The sequence below is a fragment of the Pungitius pungitius genome, chromosome 2 (genome assembly GCF_949316345.1).
Source record: "Pungitius pungitius chromosome 2, fPunPun2.1, whole genome shotgun sequence".
Taxonomy (NCBI): domain Eukaryota; kingdom Metazoa; phylum Chordata; class Actinopteri; order Perciformes; family Gasterosteidae; genus Pungitius; species Pungitius pungitius.
This window is the reverse complement of record NC_084901.1, coordinates 21,435,630-21,453,504: the sequence shown is the minus strand read 5'-3', so window position 1 is coordinate 21,453,504 and position 17,875 is coordinate 21,435,630. Positions and strand designations below refer to the sequence as shown.

The window sequence follows — 17,875 nt, the reverse complement described above, 5'->3', positions numbered from 1 at the left end:
AGTTGTCCCTCTTTCCAATTAACTATTCATAAGCCGTGTAATGATTAACAATATGTTTGTGCTGATCTCTGTGCAAATTAAAGGAGTTTTATTTGCCACGTATCTGCACACAATGCTAAATTCTCTATATCGACCTCCTTTGGTTCAATGTTTGTGAGGTTTCATGTTTTATTCGGAGTATAAAACTAGAAAAGATACCACTGCAAAGATAAATAAACACATCAGTATTTCTGCTCACTGAAAGCTTCTGGTGCATTTTTCCATCTCTCGTCCATGTGTGTCCCCATGAGCTCTAATAAATGTTTTGAACACATTTCCCTCCCGCATAGAAACCCCATTTAAATATTGATCAAATCCTGCATCTCATCCGCGTTGGCTGTCTCTCTCGTCCTTTGCACGCGACGTCCGACCAACCGTGGCTCAGACGATTAGCTGATAATGGTGGCATGAACTTCTCATGCACTGGAACATGCCTGAGTATGACAGACGCACGCCTTTAAAGCACAAATGGCTGAAAATGGTCAAAGACTCCAAGTGGTGTCTTTAAAGTCCCTTCTGTACGTAACATTGTTTTCGTTTGGGCAACATGACATTTATTCTCATTGTACCTTCACACCAGCTGAAGATGAAATAGGACATGGACAGCTCATTACTTCGGGTCAGGGGTGGATTCTGCATCCGTCACTGCGTCCTGACGTGACCTTGACATAGATGAATCTTCCCTAGCGAACAAAGACATGTCCTCGAGGGAGCAACCCGTCCGCAGTGTTCACACGCCACCCTTGATATTCAATCGTGTGGACACGCTGAACCCTTGGGATCAAGTTGATCAAACAACTGCATAAGCATAAATGTAAAGCAGGAAAGAGCCGCACGGAAAGGTCAAAAGGCCCCCATCTCAAAGGCCGTATGCTAATATTCCTTAATGTGCATGCAGAGGAAGCCTGATGGGTCACCTTCAGTCCCGTTTGGAATGCCGTTTCCCAGTCTCCCCTGAAGGCTTCGTCTGTGTACAATATTTTCGTGTTGGATGTGCTTTCACAGGCCAAATGGAGACGGGTCTTTGAATCAGCCAAATGGCAAAGTCGTGTGAACATGGCACAAGTCTCGGTTAAACAAATATGTTATCGATGACCATCTGTGTGTGTGCGCAGGAGCGAGACAAAGACCACCCTGCCGCATTAAGTTGTCCTTCTTGTCACCACTGAATGAGCACCTTGTCACGGAGGAACTGATTAAGATGCCAACTCGTACGACTGTAGCGCTCTGCTACTGCGTGACATCTGTCCCATTTGCATTTGAAAGCGGTTTGAAGGCAGTAATTTGGGAGACAAATCCTTGTTTCTCAGCAGTACACCCACTTCGTCTTACCTACGGGCTTCGGAAACGACTCCTCTCATCTTCGTCTTCAGCACCAAAAAACCTTGTTGCGTCCACGGGAACTGTGACAGAAACATTTAAGATGACTTTTAAATTCACACGGCACCATAGACTTGACAATCAATGTGTCAACATGCAAACTATTACTTGTCTGGACATCAGCATCCTTTCCAGGCTTTCCACCTTCAGCATATTTTGGACGTGAGAGAATGATCGTGCCATTACCCCACAGGTCCACGGGGTTCCATCTCAGTGGCTGAGGTTGTTTCCGTTGTGCATGCAGAGCAGGCGCAGAGCAGTAATGATGTGACATTCCCCTGCCTACAATCCCACAGCAGGCTAATGAGCGCACACGCAACGTTTTTTTTCCTTTCGCCCACCTTCAAACAGACACACAAGTAGCTGAGGAGGTGGATTCAGCCCGAAAAGTCGCATGTTGTTGACGAAAAAGTTTGCCATTTCATTTTATTGAACAGTTTCATAGCAGAGTTGATGTGTTTAGGCTGCTTTGTGAATTAGTGGAAGCAAAGCGGGTTCCCACACTTTGATGCCAGTTTAGAGCTAATTAATATTTGCTTTTCTTTGATGTATGTATCAACTTTAACATCAAATCATTATATATAAGATGTCAATATTTTGTATCAGAAGGGTTATTTGGTTAAATGCAGGCCATGACTAAATAGCGTCTGACAACTGGCACATGCTTTTCTGTTTGGCGTTTGCACAGTTACTAGCTTCTGTTCCCTCCATGTTTCAAACCGATCAGCATTGGTTTGATGGAGAAGGCCAAATGGATTTTGTTCCATTTGCTCCTCTGAAACTAACCATGTTTACTGAGAAACAAAACTGTTAACCTTCTGAAGGGTGTTAAGAGGCTGTATGTATTCCAAGAATATGCGTCAATAATCTGGACTGACTTTACATGCAATGTCCTCACAAAATATTTTTAAACCCTAAACGTAGTCTAAATGACACTTATTCAATAAATGAACATCATGATTAAGACTTTAAACTGCAGGGTACAGTATGTGTTCTGCATTAATGCAGGGAGAGTTCACTGAGCAGTTTGCAGCCTAAAACAAAGAGAGAATTTTAGAAACACTATAATAATAATAAACAATTATCTAAATGTTGTTTTAATTAATTTCCACATGGCAACATCAATAACATCCATACAGCATCTTGAGGTAACATGACAGCGACACCGTGAAGCCACGTGGGATGGGGGGGGGGGGACTGTTGGAGGCACACAAACGAGCACGGTAGCGGCGGCGTAACCGATCACAGCTGCTGACGTGGGGCGGGGGGGGGGGGGGGGCTTGAGCTATTCCCGTCTCCCTTGGGTTGATCACGTGTCCAGGTTGGGCACCACGCCGAGAGAGAGAGAGAGAGAGAGAGAGAGAGAGAGAGAGAGAGAGAGAGAGAGCGCGCCCGTTACGCACAGCCAAGTTGGACAGCAACGTCGTTAACGCGCCTTAACGATCCACCGGCGACCCGACCGGATCCCTTTTGTTTTGGGGCGTTGTCATAAACACTCCTCCGCGTTGCGCGTGACACCCAGCTCTGTCGTGCATCCGACGCGCCGCGCGTCGTTCCCTCCGTCGCCGACTGCTCCAAAACTTCTGCGCTCACCAGCTGTTATTGTGCACCGCGAGCGTCACGTTGTATGCCAGCAACTACTCCGAGCCGAGGTGTCACGGCCAACCCGAGGTAGGCTGCGCTTCTTTCTTTAGTGTGTGTGTGTGTGTGTGTGTGTGTGTGTGTGTGTGTGTGTGTGTGTGTGTGTGTGTGTGTGTGTGTGTGTGTGTGTGTGTGTGTTCATATCGGAGGGAGATAATCGGCCGCTACGAGCTGCTCACGCACGATGAGAAGAATAAGTGCGTGGCTGAGGAGCAAAAGGTGTCCTCGCCACCCCCTCCTATGTGGTGCATTACATGATGGATTTAACATGTATGCGTTTCGATTTCACTTATTCGTAGCCTTCAAAGCCACGAGGAGAAGTGTCGGGAGGGCTGGAACTACACTTACTGTGACTGACAGCTTGTCTTAGGGCTCTGGAGGATGTTGCCATTACAAGCAGCAGGTTCACGCTGCACTGGATGATTTTGAGGTTTGCTGAATGTCACCGAGTTGTAGTACTGACCTGAGCTGGTTGCCACTCACGCCCCCCGATGCCCGAGCAACAGTGTGACAGTTTGACAGAGTGGTTAGTTACAAGGATGTGTACTGGTATTTGAAGTTTATTATTCGCACGATGTCATCGCTCCACAACAGAGTGAAGCACATTACCATGAACTCACTGAGGAACACAATGGGATCCCACACGGTGCCCCATAGGCACGATACTTGGCTCTGTGGCCCTGACAGCGTGTCAGGGTGCTTTTTGTGGAGACAGTGCTGCAGGTGACAGTGGAGGCACTGAGACCGGGAGTGTAGAGTGTCAGTGCCACATCAATAATGCAGCACACCAAAACAATGGGAGAGAGAGACCGTGGGGCCCAGTGTCAGTTCCTGCTTGTCCCCTCAAAATGTGCAGTATGAAACTATTAAATAATAATTAAATTGATTCATTAGAAATCCTTTTTTTTTCTAGCCCAAATCAATCAACCTTAAAACCAGGAGTTAGGCCATTTTTAATGGGCATTTAAGAAAAATGGTGGTTCACGTCTCCGAGAGAAACCATTTACCCCTCTGTCTCCGTCTCTTGTTAAGAAGGCGTGATCACTGTGGTTAATGAGCCGGGCCTCGTGGGAGCCCAACTCTCTCGGAGAGACGGAGCCGCTAGTTGGGTGAATACAGCTGACAGCCTCATTCATCACGCATCTACAGGGTGCTGGCCTGGCTGTCCATGCTCTCCCCCCCCCCCCCCCCCCCCCACGGCCCGTCGGATGGGTGATAATTATAAAGACGTTATAACGACGAGCAGCGCTTTCTTCCTGAGGGAGAGGCGGCGCCAGCTACGTGCCGAGGTGATTATAGCCGTGACAAAGGATTGCCTTTCTGTGTTCGATGGTGCAGCTGCAATGGTATCCAATAATAGTATGTATACACCTACTGCACAGGGGGGGGGGGCTCGAGCATGTTTACGTCTCTGAAGTCCTGCCTCTGCTAAATGGATTTAAGAAGGACGCAGGGACTTGATGCAATTTCAAGAGGGGTCTGTGTTCGGATGTACTCGCAGTACCAGTCAAAAGTATGGACACACCTTCTCATTCAATTAAATGAGACGGTGTGCATCAATTTGTACTCTGTAGTTTGCTATTTCTTTAATATATAACCATCAAAATAGTGATTGCTATCTTTATTGAAAATGAGTCAGCCTGGTTTAAGTATTACAGGCCCCCCCTTTTGGGAAAAATCAGAAAAATATTCTTATCATGTTGTAGACTCTCCATTAATGGAAACAGTAAATGTCTCAATACCAGTTTTGTTTCCGACTACCTGTCGCCACAGTCAATCTTCAAAAGAAATTGGTCACGTTCTTCGTTTGCTGAGGGATGTTCTCAGTACTTTTTAATCCCTTTATCCTCACGGATCACTTTGCCAGAAAGGACACCCGTCACAGGGATTTTCTTTCTTTTTTACTCCGGGCTGGATGCCAACAGCTGATTCCAGTTTGAGTCTGAATGAGGCATTTCTCTAAGAGGCAGCCTCTCAGCCGTGCTTTCACAGGGAGCCCCTTGAACACAGCAGGGGCCTCGGCTTGCTGTTTCAGATACAACTCCAGCTTCCCGTGAAATGAGGATGTTGTGGGCTTTTCGTGATGTACTTTAATAGGTGGAACAGCAGTGCCAATTTTCAAATTGTTAGGAGTCAAAAGTTGAACCCTTTGTACCTTCCCACCTCTACATCCATTTCACACATCAGATTAGTCAGGATATTTATTTGTAAATTAAAACCTAATGTCTCCTCGACATTTTAGGCTTCTCACTGGATGGAGCGACAGGCTATTTCCTGCAGCCTTCCCTCAGGCCACCTTTTCGAATTTACTTTTGGCTGTACTTTCGGTAAACTCATACCCGCTTGCACCTGTGGATGCCCTGCGGTGAATGTGGGTGTGTGTCTGGCGATACATTTCTGACCCCAGAGATCTAAATATCCCCCGGGGGAAGGCACCGCCTTCAACAGCACATCACATCACGGCCTCCGTTCGGGGGTTTAATATTCAATTATGAGGGTCACCTGGTTCAAGCTGTGTTGGATTGCCTGTGGAACAGCCCTGCTGATTGATGAGTGGGCATCCCGACTCACAGTTTGCCCCTCGGGGAGGAAGAAACCAGGCAGATGGCCTGTGGGGGTGTTTTTTATTGACGTGGCAAGAAATTCTTTTAGTTTATTTTCTTGTTAGTCGTATGAATCAGGAGTGCAACAGTGAGTCAGTGTTCGATCGGATCAAGCTTTAAAGTGGTTTAATTCTACATGGCCCAGAACACTGTGAGGAGCAGCAGAAATGTGTGTTGTTTTAAAATAGCTATCGGGACACTGTTGGCGTTTTTTTGCAACATTCTGTGAATTTAATGCCGCTTACGGCGTAATTCTGTAAAAGGGAGGTTTGAGGTGTGCAGCACGTAGCCTGCAGGTGTTCATGTGAAAGGAACCATTCTTTTGTTTTGTTGAAGCATTTATACCAATTATAACGGACTCACTGAAAACCCATTTCCTCTGACTTTAATTAAAAATAAACCTCAGTTTTTTCCAGAACAATGCCTTTAATGTCAAGCTGCAGCAGTAGGAAATGTTCACTTTGCTGTAACAGTAATCCGGCAGGTGTAAATTTTGCAATACTTTTTAACAGTGGACCATAGGCTCAATCCCCAATGTGTTGCTTTTATTTGGAAATAGATGGTGACATGTATTTATTGAAAATCTTCAAGATTGAAGCATTTTTCATATGCATAATTAACCATTTTCTCTCCCCTCTCGTCTTCCCTTGGACGTAATGCGAACGACATGCATTTAAATGTGTGCAGTATGCTCCCATCACACAGAAATGAGGCATCAAAGGAGCTCTTTCAAAGGAGCTCTGTCCAAAGAGCGCGTCGTCAACTGCATTCTTGCCGTTTGTCTCAGTCTGTCAAAACTGTCTCGAGCAGCCGAGTCCCGAGAAGTCAACAGTGTTGTGCAGACAAGCAAGCAGACAGACTGCGAGGCGGGGGGGGGGGGGAGGCAGGCGGTTCAGAGCGTGGGGACAGCAACCTCTCAGCTGTCATCACGGGGGCCGATAAGATTGTCGCGCCGTCAGGTGTTTGGACCTCCGCTGGTGGGCGGCACCGAGCTGTCCGTCAGATTAGCGATGGGAGCCATTGGTGGGAGTACAGTCCTTACCTCGGGGGGTGGAGGTGGGGGGGGTGGCACATACGCACGCAGACACACACACACGCACGCATGCAACCCAAGATCAAGCCAGGTCATGGGAGGTTTTCTTCAAATACATTCCTCCTTCGGGAGACTGCTGCCTCCTTTGTGCCCTTCATGCCAATGTGCATGCAGCTACCCTCCGGACACACACACACACACACACACACACACACACACACACACACACACACACACACAAAAACTCAGCTCCCTCTGAAATCCAATGTTTATGGGTCACTGATGTTAATGGCAGTGGTCGGTAATCAGTGTTACTGCCTATATAAAGAAACACAGAAAAGTGAAGAGAAATGAAGATTAAGCTATATTTGATATCAAGAGGTAGTCTCCATCATCATCATCCCCAACACAAAAGTCAATAAAATCCAGGACTTGAACACACTCATACAATCTTTTCACCCATATATTTTCAGTACTAAAGTATCGTCACTTTAGCGCCATTGTTCTTATTGTTATTATCTGGGTTTCTGTCGTCTATTGTCTGAACCGGCGGAATGACACAAAGTCGAAACCCAAGATACTGTCGCCCATGTCCCGGGGATGATTTCATTAGAGGCAGATTGCATGACCAAAGCGGCGCCATGTGCTGCATTCAGAGCAGGGAATGTGAAGCGCCGTGAGAGTGGCGACAGGAGCCAGAGATGTTGACAGCGTGAAATAAGCAAAATCGACTATCATGAACCACCTTTGGCCTTCGGCGGCTATTTAGGAAACAAAAAGGTTCCATTCTGCACCTGATGATTGCTTTACTCAATTCCACTCATTCTCTCCCTGTGAAAGGGCATGTTTTCGTAGGCGAATGTCCCACAGTGTGTTGATGCATTCTTCTTCTGACAGCCCACAGATTTGATGCACGATGTATTTTATATCATGTGAGGCTTGGACTGTTCATTTTGAAATTGCGCCGTGCATGTGTGGAGGAACAATATTAATGGATTTAAAGCAATTTAACTAAAGTGCCAATAAGCCGTGCGATGATATATTAGCACCTCAGGATCATTAGTGACTTCCTGCACCGGCCGGAGACCACACAGTGGCGTAAGTGGGAGCTAAATGGGAGATGACAGCAACCTCTGGTTGTCCTCTGTCACCACTTGTTCTACTCCTCATCCCAACAGGAGGGCACACGGTGCCTCCTTAATTCACTGTGATACCCTCTCACTGCCTCCGTGACCTCTGCTGCCAACGCGCAGCCCACGAATCTCCATACACATGCGTGAGCATGCTCAATTCCCCTTCCTGCTCCTCTCCCCTCGTCCCCTCCCCCTTTCCCGCTAATTGTGTACCTCTTTCTTATTCATACAATTCGACACACACACACCGTGCCTACAAACGTGATCTAAATCTTTTCCTTTTGCAGTTTCTAATCATCTCCCGAGCGGGCCCTACCCGTCGCCTGTTGCTGTTGCCAAGTTCCGGCCAGATTATCCGTTTCGTGTCCTCCGCTGTGTTGATAGCAATGTTAATTATTTGCTCTGCAGAGAGAAGAAACAATTTGTCACAAGCACACGCTGCTAAGTTAGAAGGTCACGTCCGTTTTTTTTTCACTGACCCGCGCTAATAGCTTGACCTCGGCCTGTTCAGCTGCCTCAACAGCTGAGCGACCGATGCACCCCGATTAACTGACACTCCTCTGAAACCCCTGCAGGCGGCTCCACTCATTGTCTCGCGAATCTCCATTGACGAATTGAGCCGTGAGTAAGGTGATAAACTGGGCTTTGTAATCTGCTCTCCAACCCTTTTTTGAGATGTGAAGCCCTCATCAAAACCATAAACTGGTGCTCCAAAATGTTTGGAGTACACGGCATTCATGAAGTGAAAGGAAAGCGATTGGCAGACACAATGACAAAACATTATGTGCCTTATTGTTGGTTTTCAGACGAGCATTGCAGCATAGATTTGACCCAGGTAGTGATTTGGCATGGCGTGACTTGCTGACAGAAATAGAACTTTTACTTTAAAAATGCCGGGGTAAGAATGTCCACCTCCCCCCTAAACCTGATGTGACATCTTTTCACACTTTTGCCCGGCCCACGCCAGAGTGCTGAAAGCTTTAGCGCTGAGCTGCAGGATCATACGATCAAGTCAGATACAGTAACTCCATAAAACTCAATAGGACTCCAGGGCTTTATTACTCAGATTATCACTTTTATTTTAAGAATTCTAGGGTTGACCTCTTGATCAGAAATATGTATGGTAGGTGGAACTTGACGATGGGGGGTGGGGAGGGGTGCGGCGAGAGAGGGGGGGTGTTTGATGGACAATATTGGGTATAAAAATGTTGATCTCTGTTTGAATCTTTCCAATTGATTGAATGTTATAAATGAAACATGATACGCTTCAGAGAGAGGAAAGAAGGAGGATCTCGTGAAACTGCTGCCAACCATTACCGACTGGTCGGATCAAAACAAGCAGGCTATAACCAGCGATCTGCTCTCAGAGGTCAGAGGTCGGGACGAACTGCAGCATTCTGGTCCTCGTCCTGTTTTCACACCACAAAACAAAGACTTGTACGGCTGCATCATTTTCAGATCACATGGTTAAATTCCTCTAACAACGAGGGAGGAAACGGATCCTCGGGAAAACAAAAAGCAATCGCGCACAGCCCGTGCAGGCAAAGCATCCTGGGAAAATGCATGCAATTATAGAACTATAACAATGATGGCGGTGATTTGGTTTGAATGGGTCGCGATAATGAAGCAGAGCCTTTTATGTTCAAATTCTATCGCAGCACCGTGGACCGTGTGACTACAGAATCTCACCCTGTACACATTCACATCTGAGTGTGCAGATCCAAGTGGATTGGTTGAAGGCTATTTTCCTTGCGATATGCTTAGATATCCATGTAGATTCCGCGTCCCCGTTCATCTTCTCCCCTGCAGGCGGTGTGACTGAAGAAGCTTCTTCTTTTGCTCAAAGAGGTTTGAACTGACATTTTTTTCTTTTCTTTTTTTGGCATCCGACACACATTTGCTTATTGTGATTGCCTCACTATTGTTGTGCTTCAATGTAATCTTGTTGTTGTTGTTGGTTTATGTATTGTGATGGCCCAGCTGGCGAGCAGTGCCCCACATGGCTTGGGGTAGCCAGGCAACGGCCACCAAGAGGCGTGGTAGTGGATGGGCGGTACTATAGCAGGTGGCCCTAAGTGCACCTCCCAGGTGTTCTGAATCAGAACCTCAATCAAGAGCCTGTAAAAGGGAGGGTGAGACGACACTAATCTCTCTGCCCTTCTCACTCCAGGACGAGTCCAGCTGAGCTGACCGATGCCTCCGGCGATCCCGGTGAACCCGGCGTTTTGAGTTTGCTTATGCCCCCTCCCCTCTTCCCCTCAGGTTATAATAAATAAAATTTCTGTTTGACTTCACTGCAATCCTGGGGTCTCGGCTGAACTCTTATTCCCACCTGAAGCCCCAGGCTCCTCTCGGAAGACCGGGCTCCCACATATGGTGGAGGATGCGGGCAACCTGATTCATCGCTACCAGTGGATGCACCGTGGAGTGGCAACAAAAGGTCAGAGATGGAAGAAATTTTGAATGCAATGCTGACCTCGCAAGCCAATCTACAGACAGCGGTAGTAGAGCTGTGTAGAGCAACAGGGAGACCGAAGGAGCGGAAGCCAAAAGAGGTGCTGACGAAACTCACGCCAGATGATGATGTCGAGACCTACATTGCATTGTTTGAAAGGGCAGCAACAAGGGAGAAATGGCCAAGAACCGAATGGGCGAACAACCTCATGCCTTTCCTGACCGGCGAAGCTCAGAAAGCCTGCCGGGACCTTTCAGCGGCAGAGGCTGAAAATTATGATAAGGTAAAAACGGCCATCCTAGCTCAATACGGACTTAGCCTCCCCGCTAAAGCACAGCGAGTACATGACTGGAGTTACGACCCTACCCTCCCTGTCCGGGCACAAGTGATGGGGCTAGTCCGTCACACCAGGAGCTGGCTGGAAGAAGCAGAGGGGCCACCCATAGTGGAGAGAGTGGCAATTGACCGGTGTATACGAGGCCTACCAAATGACGCAAAGAGGTACGTCGCCCAGCAGGGGCCCCTTGGGGTGGACACATTAGTGGCCTTATTGGAAAATCACAGAGTAATGGCTGGTCTGATGCGATCAGAAAATAACAAGCTAACCAATCCTAAAAACAAAGCAGAGAGAGAGATGATAGGCAAAGCTGTCAGTTCCCCGTCACCCCGACCGACGTTTGGAGGGACTGGGCCGGCTGTAAAACGAACCCAGTGGCTTCCGCCAATCCCGCGATGTTTCTCTTGTGGCCGAGAGGGACATCTAGCCAGAGGGTGTCCAGATCGGGATGAGCCAATGCCGACAGCCGGGTCCACCGATCACAAAGGCCTCTCCTGCCACCACCTCACTACCTGCTGGGCACATGAGGGAGCCCCCGCCCCAAAGTTCCCAGTGAAGATTGCTGGGAAGGACACAGAGGCACTTTTAGACTCCGGAAGTATGGTCTCCCTGGTCCGACCGGAATTTGCCCGTGCCACGGGGGGGGGAGAGATGGCGGTGTCCTGCATCCACGGGGACACACGGAAGTATCCAACGGCCAAAATCCAAGTGGTCACTCCTAAAGGACGATTCTCTCTACAGGTTGGGGTCGTCGAACGCCTGCCAGTTCCAGTGCTTTTCGGTCGGGACAGCCCACTGTTCCCCCGCTACTGGCCAGCAGAGACAAGGGTCCCCAGACGGCGAACCAGGAAGCGACCTGGAAAGAGAGAAACTGTCGCGACTCGCCCAGCTTGGGCTGTAGTGTCCCCTGATGGGAGTCCAGCAGCCACTAGTGATGACGACGGAGGTGAGGTGGTCTGCACCCACACCACAGCAACAGACCCGGAACGGGCAGCGGAGGTTGAGCCCCTGGAAGACGTGCAATCAGACGAGGTGTTCTCGCACTTTCCGGAAGCTGAAATGGAAGGTCACCGGCCAGGACAATTCGGCTCAGCACAGCTGCGGGACCCCAACCTGACTCAAGCCTGGAGAGACGTCAAAGTGATCGAGGGTCAAAAACAGGATGGGGTGAGTCAAGTACCATTTCCACATTTTATGATCCGGGACAAACTGTTATACCGAGTAACTAAGAAGAACGCGGATATATTTGAACAGTTGATTGTCCCCAAAGAATATGTGTCAAAAGTGCTGTATCTAGCCCACTCCCACTTACTAGGAGCCCACCTGGGAAGAGAGAAGACTTATGAACGGGTTCTCAGCCGTTTCTACTGGCCGGGGATCAAGAGGGCCGTCGAGGAATACTGCCGACATTGCGCTGAGTGCCAACTCAACTCCCCAAAGGTAGAATACCGAAATCCCCTGATACCCCTCCCCATTATTGAAACCCCCTTCAGTAGGATTGGCATGGACATAGTGGGGCCCCTACCAAAGTCCGGCCGTGGCCACCGCTATATCTTGGTTATGCTGGATTACGCGACCCGGTACCCGGAGGCAATTCCTCTACGGTCCGCTACAGGGAAGGTGGTTGCCCGGGAGATGTTCCTACTCTTCAGTAGAGTAGGCCTGCCGGAGGGAATCCTGACTGACCAAGGGTCCTGCTTTATGTCCAAGGTGATGAGCTGTCTGTGCCAAAGACTTAAGGTGAGAAAAATCAGAACCTCTGTCTACCACCCACAGACTGATGGCCTGGTAGAACGATTCAACAAAACCCTAAAGCACATGCTGCGCAAGGTAGTCGACGTAGATGGTAAAAACTGGGACCAACTGCTGCCTTATATTCTGTTTGCTATCCGAGAAGTACCCCAGGGTTCAACAGGATTTTCACCGTTTGAGCTTCTGTACGGTCGGAGACCCCGGGGATTGCTGGATGTGGCCAAGGAGGCCTGGGAGCAGCAGCCGTCCACCCAGCGCAGTATTGTGGAGCATGTGGAACAGATGCACCACCGAATGACCCAAGTCTGGCCCCTGGTTCGGGAGCACATGCGGCAAGCCCAAGCACAGCAGGCCCAGGTATACAACAGGGGAGCCCAGGTGAGAGAGTTTAAACCAGGAGACAAGGTAATGGTTTTACTCCCAACGAATGATTGCAAGTTTTTGGCCAAGTGGCAAGGACCTTACGAGATAATGGAACAGGTGGGACCCGTAAACTACCAGGTACGTCAGACAGGCCGTAGGAAAACCCAACAATTGTACCATGTGAACTTGCTAAAGCCATGGCATCAGCCCCTTCCGGTCCCCACTAATGTCCTGGCAGCTAACCTGATTCCCCAGGTTCTCCCGCCGGTGAAAATGGGCGATCAGCTGTCATCCAGACAAGGTCAAGACCTCCGAGAACTGGTTGGCCGGAACGCAGATGTCTTCTCTGAGATCCCAGGTCGAACAACAGCCATCTCCCACGACATCAGAACAGAGCCGGGAAAGACCGTAAGACTACGACCATACAGAATCCCCGAGGCCAGACGGGAGGCCATCAGGGACGAGGTGAGGAAAATGCTTGACCTTGGGGTGGTGGAAGAGTCACACAGTGCCTGGTCCAGTCCTATAGTCCTGGTTGGAAAGCCGGACGGAAGCATTAGGTTCTGCAATGACTACAGAAAATTAAATGAAATTTCTCTGTTTGACACCTACCCTATGCCCCGGGTAGATGAGCTGGTCGAGAGACTAGGACCGGCCCGGTTCATCTCCACGCTAGACTTAACGAAAGGGTACTGGCAGGTACCGCTCACCCCCCAGGCCATGGAGAAGACTGCCTTCTCAACACCAGACGGCGCCTTCCACTATAAAGTGCTCCCATTTGGCCTTCATGGAGCTCCGGCAACGTTTCAGAGGCTAATGGATAAGATACTGCGGCCCCATCAGGAATACGCCGCGGCATACCTCGACGACATCGTCATCCATAGCACGTCATGGGAGAAGCATCTACAGCACCTAGCCGCAGTCCTCCAGGCCTTGCGAGAGGCGGGACTGACAGCCAACCCTGCAAAGTGCTCCCTCGCCTTGGAGGAGGCGAATTACCTTGGGTACACTGTCGGCCGAGGAAATGTGAAGCCCCAAGTAAAGAAGGTGGAGGCCATAACAACCTGGCCCCAACCCCAGACAAAACGACAGGTGAGAACATTTCTAGGGCTAGTTGGGTATTACAGACAGTTCATCCCTAACTTTGCTTCGGTAGCCGCCCCCTTGCATGAACTGACAGGCAAAAACGCACCCAACGGGGTAAAGTGGACGGAACAGGCCCAGTTGGCCTTCAATGCCTTGAAGACAGCCCTCTGTGGGGAAACCGTACTACACACCCCTGACTTTGGCAAGAGGTTCGTACTACAGACCGATGCATCAGAGGTAGGCCTAGGGGCAGTCCTGTCCCAAGTACATGATGGAAGTGAATACCCCATCACCTTTGTTAGCCGCAAACTACTTCCCCATGAGAAGAATTATGCAACTATTGAAAAGGAGTGCCTAGCAGTTAAATGGGCGATAGGTAAACTAAGGTACCACTTACTAGGCCGAGAGTTCACATTGGTCACAGACCACGCCCCCCTAAAGTGGATGGCCTTCAACAAAGACAAGAATGCCAGAATAACCCGTTGGTTTTTGCACCTACAGGACTTTAAGTTCACAGTGGAGCACAGAGCGGGAAGGCTACATGGGAACGCCGATGCCCTGTCAAGAAGGGACGACTGCCTGTGGACTGCCGCTCCCCTCCGTAGTTTGGAGCGGAGGGGGGGGGTATGTGATGGCCCAGCTGGCGAGCAGCGCCCCACATGGCTTGGGGTAGCCAGGCAACGGCCACCAAGAGGCGTGGTAGTGGATGGGCGGTACTATAGCAGGTGGCCCTAAGTGCACCTCCCAGGTGTTCTGAATCAGAACCTCAATCAAGATCCTGTAAAAGGGAGGGTGAGACGACACTAATCTCTCTGCCCTTCTCACTCCAGGACGAGTCCAGCTGAGCTGACCGATGCCTCCGGCGATCCCGGTGAACCCGGCGTTTTGAGTTTGCTTATGCCCCCTCCCCTCTTCCCCTCAGGTTATAATAAATAAAATTTCTGTTTGACTTCACTGCAATCCTGGGGTCTCGGCTGAACTCTTATTCCCACCTGAAGCCCCAGGCTCCTCTCGGAAGACCGGGCTCCCACAGTATCTGTATATTCCAGAATCTGTTTAATTAAATATGCCCAGTAGGAGTCACAGAAATATAGCATTAGTCATGCGTTTACTCCTCAAAGTAGAACTGGACAAATATGTTATAAGATAAAAGACAATCATTCTCGATAAACCTGTAAATGCTTTGCGCGATTGAGTCTTGGCGGTTTGACAAAGTTTCTGTTCTTAATTTTTTTTTTTTTTTTACGTTTTTTAACGTTTGTATGGCGTGTTGTCCTTCAGAGGTTTGGTACCAATGGGTTAACAAAATGTTGTGTTAAAGTGCTTGAATGAAAGAAAGTACTTGCTGTATTAGTTCATATTATTACTCTCTCATGAAATCATTCTTCCCAGTCATGCTCTTCATCTGTGAGAACCCCTATCTGAATTCTAATTCAGCTTTTCGCGGGACTCCTAGATGTATCAAGCTGTCAATTGTGCCGGACAGCGACTCCACTTAGAATGACAGCAGAGGAAAGCGACGCGGACAGCACATCGAGCCTGAGTTTCTCTTGTCTTTCCCAAGGGACCTTGACTGTTGGCCTCAAATGGAGCTGCCCTGCAGCATCTGGCCCCCACTGCCCTGTAATCAGATCCTTACTGCTTTGCATCAAAGCGCAGCTCGGAGGCAGCGCGGCGTCTCTGTCCCCTCGCGGAGCACTGGTGGTACCATCAGGCCTCCCCCCTTTCTGAAATGCTCCTATTTCCCTATGTTGCCCCGAAGCTGAGGAGATCGATGGCGCTCTCGTCTCCACGGTAAATTCTTCTCAATAGTTGTTTACAAAGTTATATTTTCTGTGATGGCTGTGAAGCTCAATTACTGCCTTTTTATCCAGTTTGTTTGCTGCATACAAGGATCAGTTTGACTCTCATGGGTTCTGGTTGAGTTTATAATTAAACCAGGCTAGCTGTGTTCCCCTGTTTTCATCACTAATGCCAAATGAGCCAGCGGTGTCTTGGCTGTAGCTTTATATTTAGTGTACAGATTTAAAATAAATTCATCTCTCAGCACAAAGGGAATAAGGATTAATACAAATAAATAAAAAGGAGAGAATCTTTTTCATTCAAACTAAATGGACTTGTACAGTGCTTTTATAGTCTTCTGACTACTCAAAGCGCTTTAACACTACATGACATCACTCACCCATTCACACACTGATGACAGGACTTACACAGTGGCACCTGCCCATCAGTAACTAACATTCACACACTGTAGTCACAGCTAGAGGCGCAATGCTGGTGTCTTGCCGAAGGACACATCACCATGTGGGTTAGCCGGGCCTGGGATCCAACCGCCAACCCTCTGATTGGAGGACGGCAGCAGTGGGGTATCGCACAAAAGTAGAATAAATAAATCGAGGCCAAGTGATTAAGCGCCGCTTGACTCAGTGTGAGCCGCTCGTCGCGGCTTAATCGGTTGCACGTTTGCCGAGTCGCGCTGAGAAGGAGGCGCCAAGTCGATTCAGGTGCACAATAGCTGGGATAAGTGCACGTCCACGGCTTTTTTAAGTAGACCACGATATCGATAACAGATTTACTGATGCTGAAATGGAGAAGACGCCACGCGCAGCATATTTCTCAGCCGCTGATCAGCAACTGATCAAATATATGAGGAGGTGAAGCATATAATACGCAAAAAAAGAATATGGCAGCTGTAATTAAACAGAGAAAAAGCCTGGCAGATAATCGCTGACCAACTGAATGCGGAAGGATGTAAAAATATCTACTTACTACTAAAGTTGTACACTGCGTTTTAATTGCTTGTAATATGATTGTTTTATGTGTTGGTCTTATTGCTGTATCTGTGTTTATGTGCTAAATGTGGTGGTTTTACTGTAAAGTGTCTTTGAGTAGCAACATGTAAATCGTAATGATAATATTGTCTCTCTTTCAACCTTATGTAACTACATGACACATTTTTCTAGCATGTTGACGTTTCACGCATATTTTGGCCTGTTAAAAGATGTTGAAATGAGGTCTTAGACATTCACCTATATTATTTATAATTATATACTCCCTCGTTAGTGGAAGTTGGCTACGGCTTCCTCGTCGTTAGGAAATCCAAATGCAAAACAACGAGCACTTTGACACCCTAAAAGGTGAACATACACCACGTGCTACTTTGATAAAGAAGTATAGGACACACTAGCAGTTAAATCTAAAATAGCAGAATCTACAGTGAGAACTGGCACTAAAAACAGCAACTAGCAGTCATGTTTCACTTAAAAACAGCAGAATTCAACAAATTTAGCATGTACTCATTACAGATATTTAATAGATCAATGCATTCCAACAAATAATTAATTTGACTGAGTGAAACTGCTCACATCAAAGAGAAATGACCCACAAAAAAGAACGCCGAGTGTTGATTCTCTTTCCCAGGCAACTATCCAACAGATTTAGTTCGGTGTCCTTAGGTAACAATGGGGACAACACAGTTGGGAAATAAACCAAGCTGGAGAGAATGAGGAGCACATTTCAAGTCACACCTATTCCTCCAATGACTCTGTGCTCGAGTAACAAAAGATCACACACGAAAAAGCATCTATGCAACGCTGGTAAACTGGAAGACTTTAATTCTCCAGGGTTGTTTTAGCACTGTTTTTTTCATTGGAATGTGTAAAAACCAAGTTGAAAGAAATGAGTGTCTTGTTCACATCATTTGAATGTAATTGAATTGATGGTGGTTTTCCTCTCCTGCAACCGCTTGTAGTGGTTTCTTGGTCTTCCTTATCACAGGAGAAGTTGATGTAGTGCTCGGATAATATTTCCTCACCATCTTCTCTTTGAAGCATGTTTCTGTCTCAGTTTCCTGCAGTGGCAGTTTGAAATATTCCCTGGTGTTATGAGTTACTCACTTTTATTCTTGAATTAGGGTTGCCTTTTTGTGTTCACTGCCAACCCTCCAGAGATGCACAGGGCCTCATTTCAGAAACTCTCAGAGAAGTCTCATCTCGTTTGAGGATGACAATCCCTTACTGCGTTCAGGAAAAAACTCAATTCTGTATGGCAATC

At 48.0% G+C, this 17,875-nt stretch overlaps 1 protein-coding gene across 2 annotated transcripts in view; it reads left to right on the top strand.

The window, feature by feature from the left end:
* Window positions 1-2,799: 2,799 nt before the first annotated feature.
* mid2 (midline 2) overlaps window positions 2,800-17,875 on the top strand; it is a 110,195-nt gene continuing 95,119 nt past the window's right edge. For both annotated transcript variants that reach the window (XM_062560605.1, XM_037460560.2), the window contains exon 1: window positions 2,800-3,090. The gene's annotated coding sequence lies outside the window, so the exon portion shown is untranslated. The remainder of the gene's footprint in view (window positions 3,091-17,875) is intronic.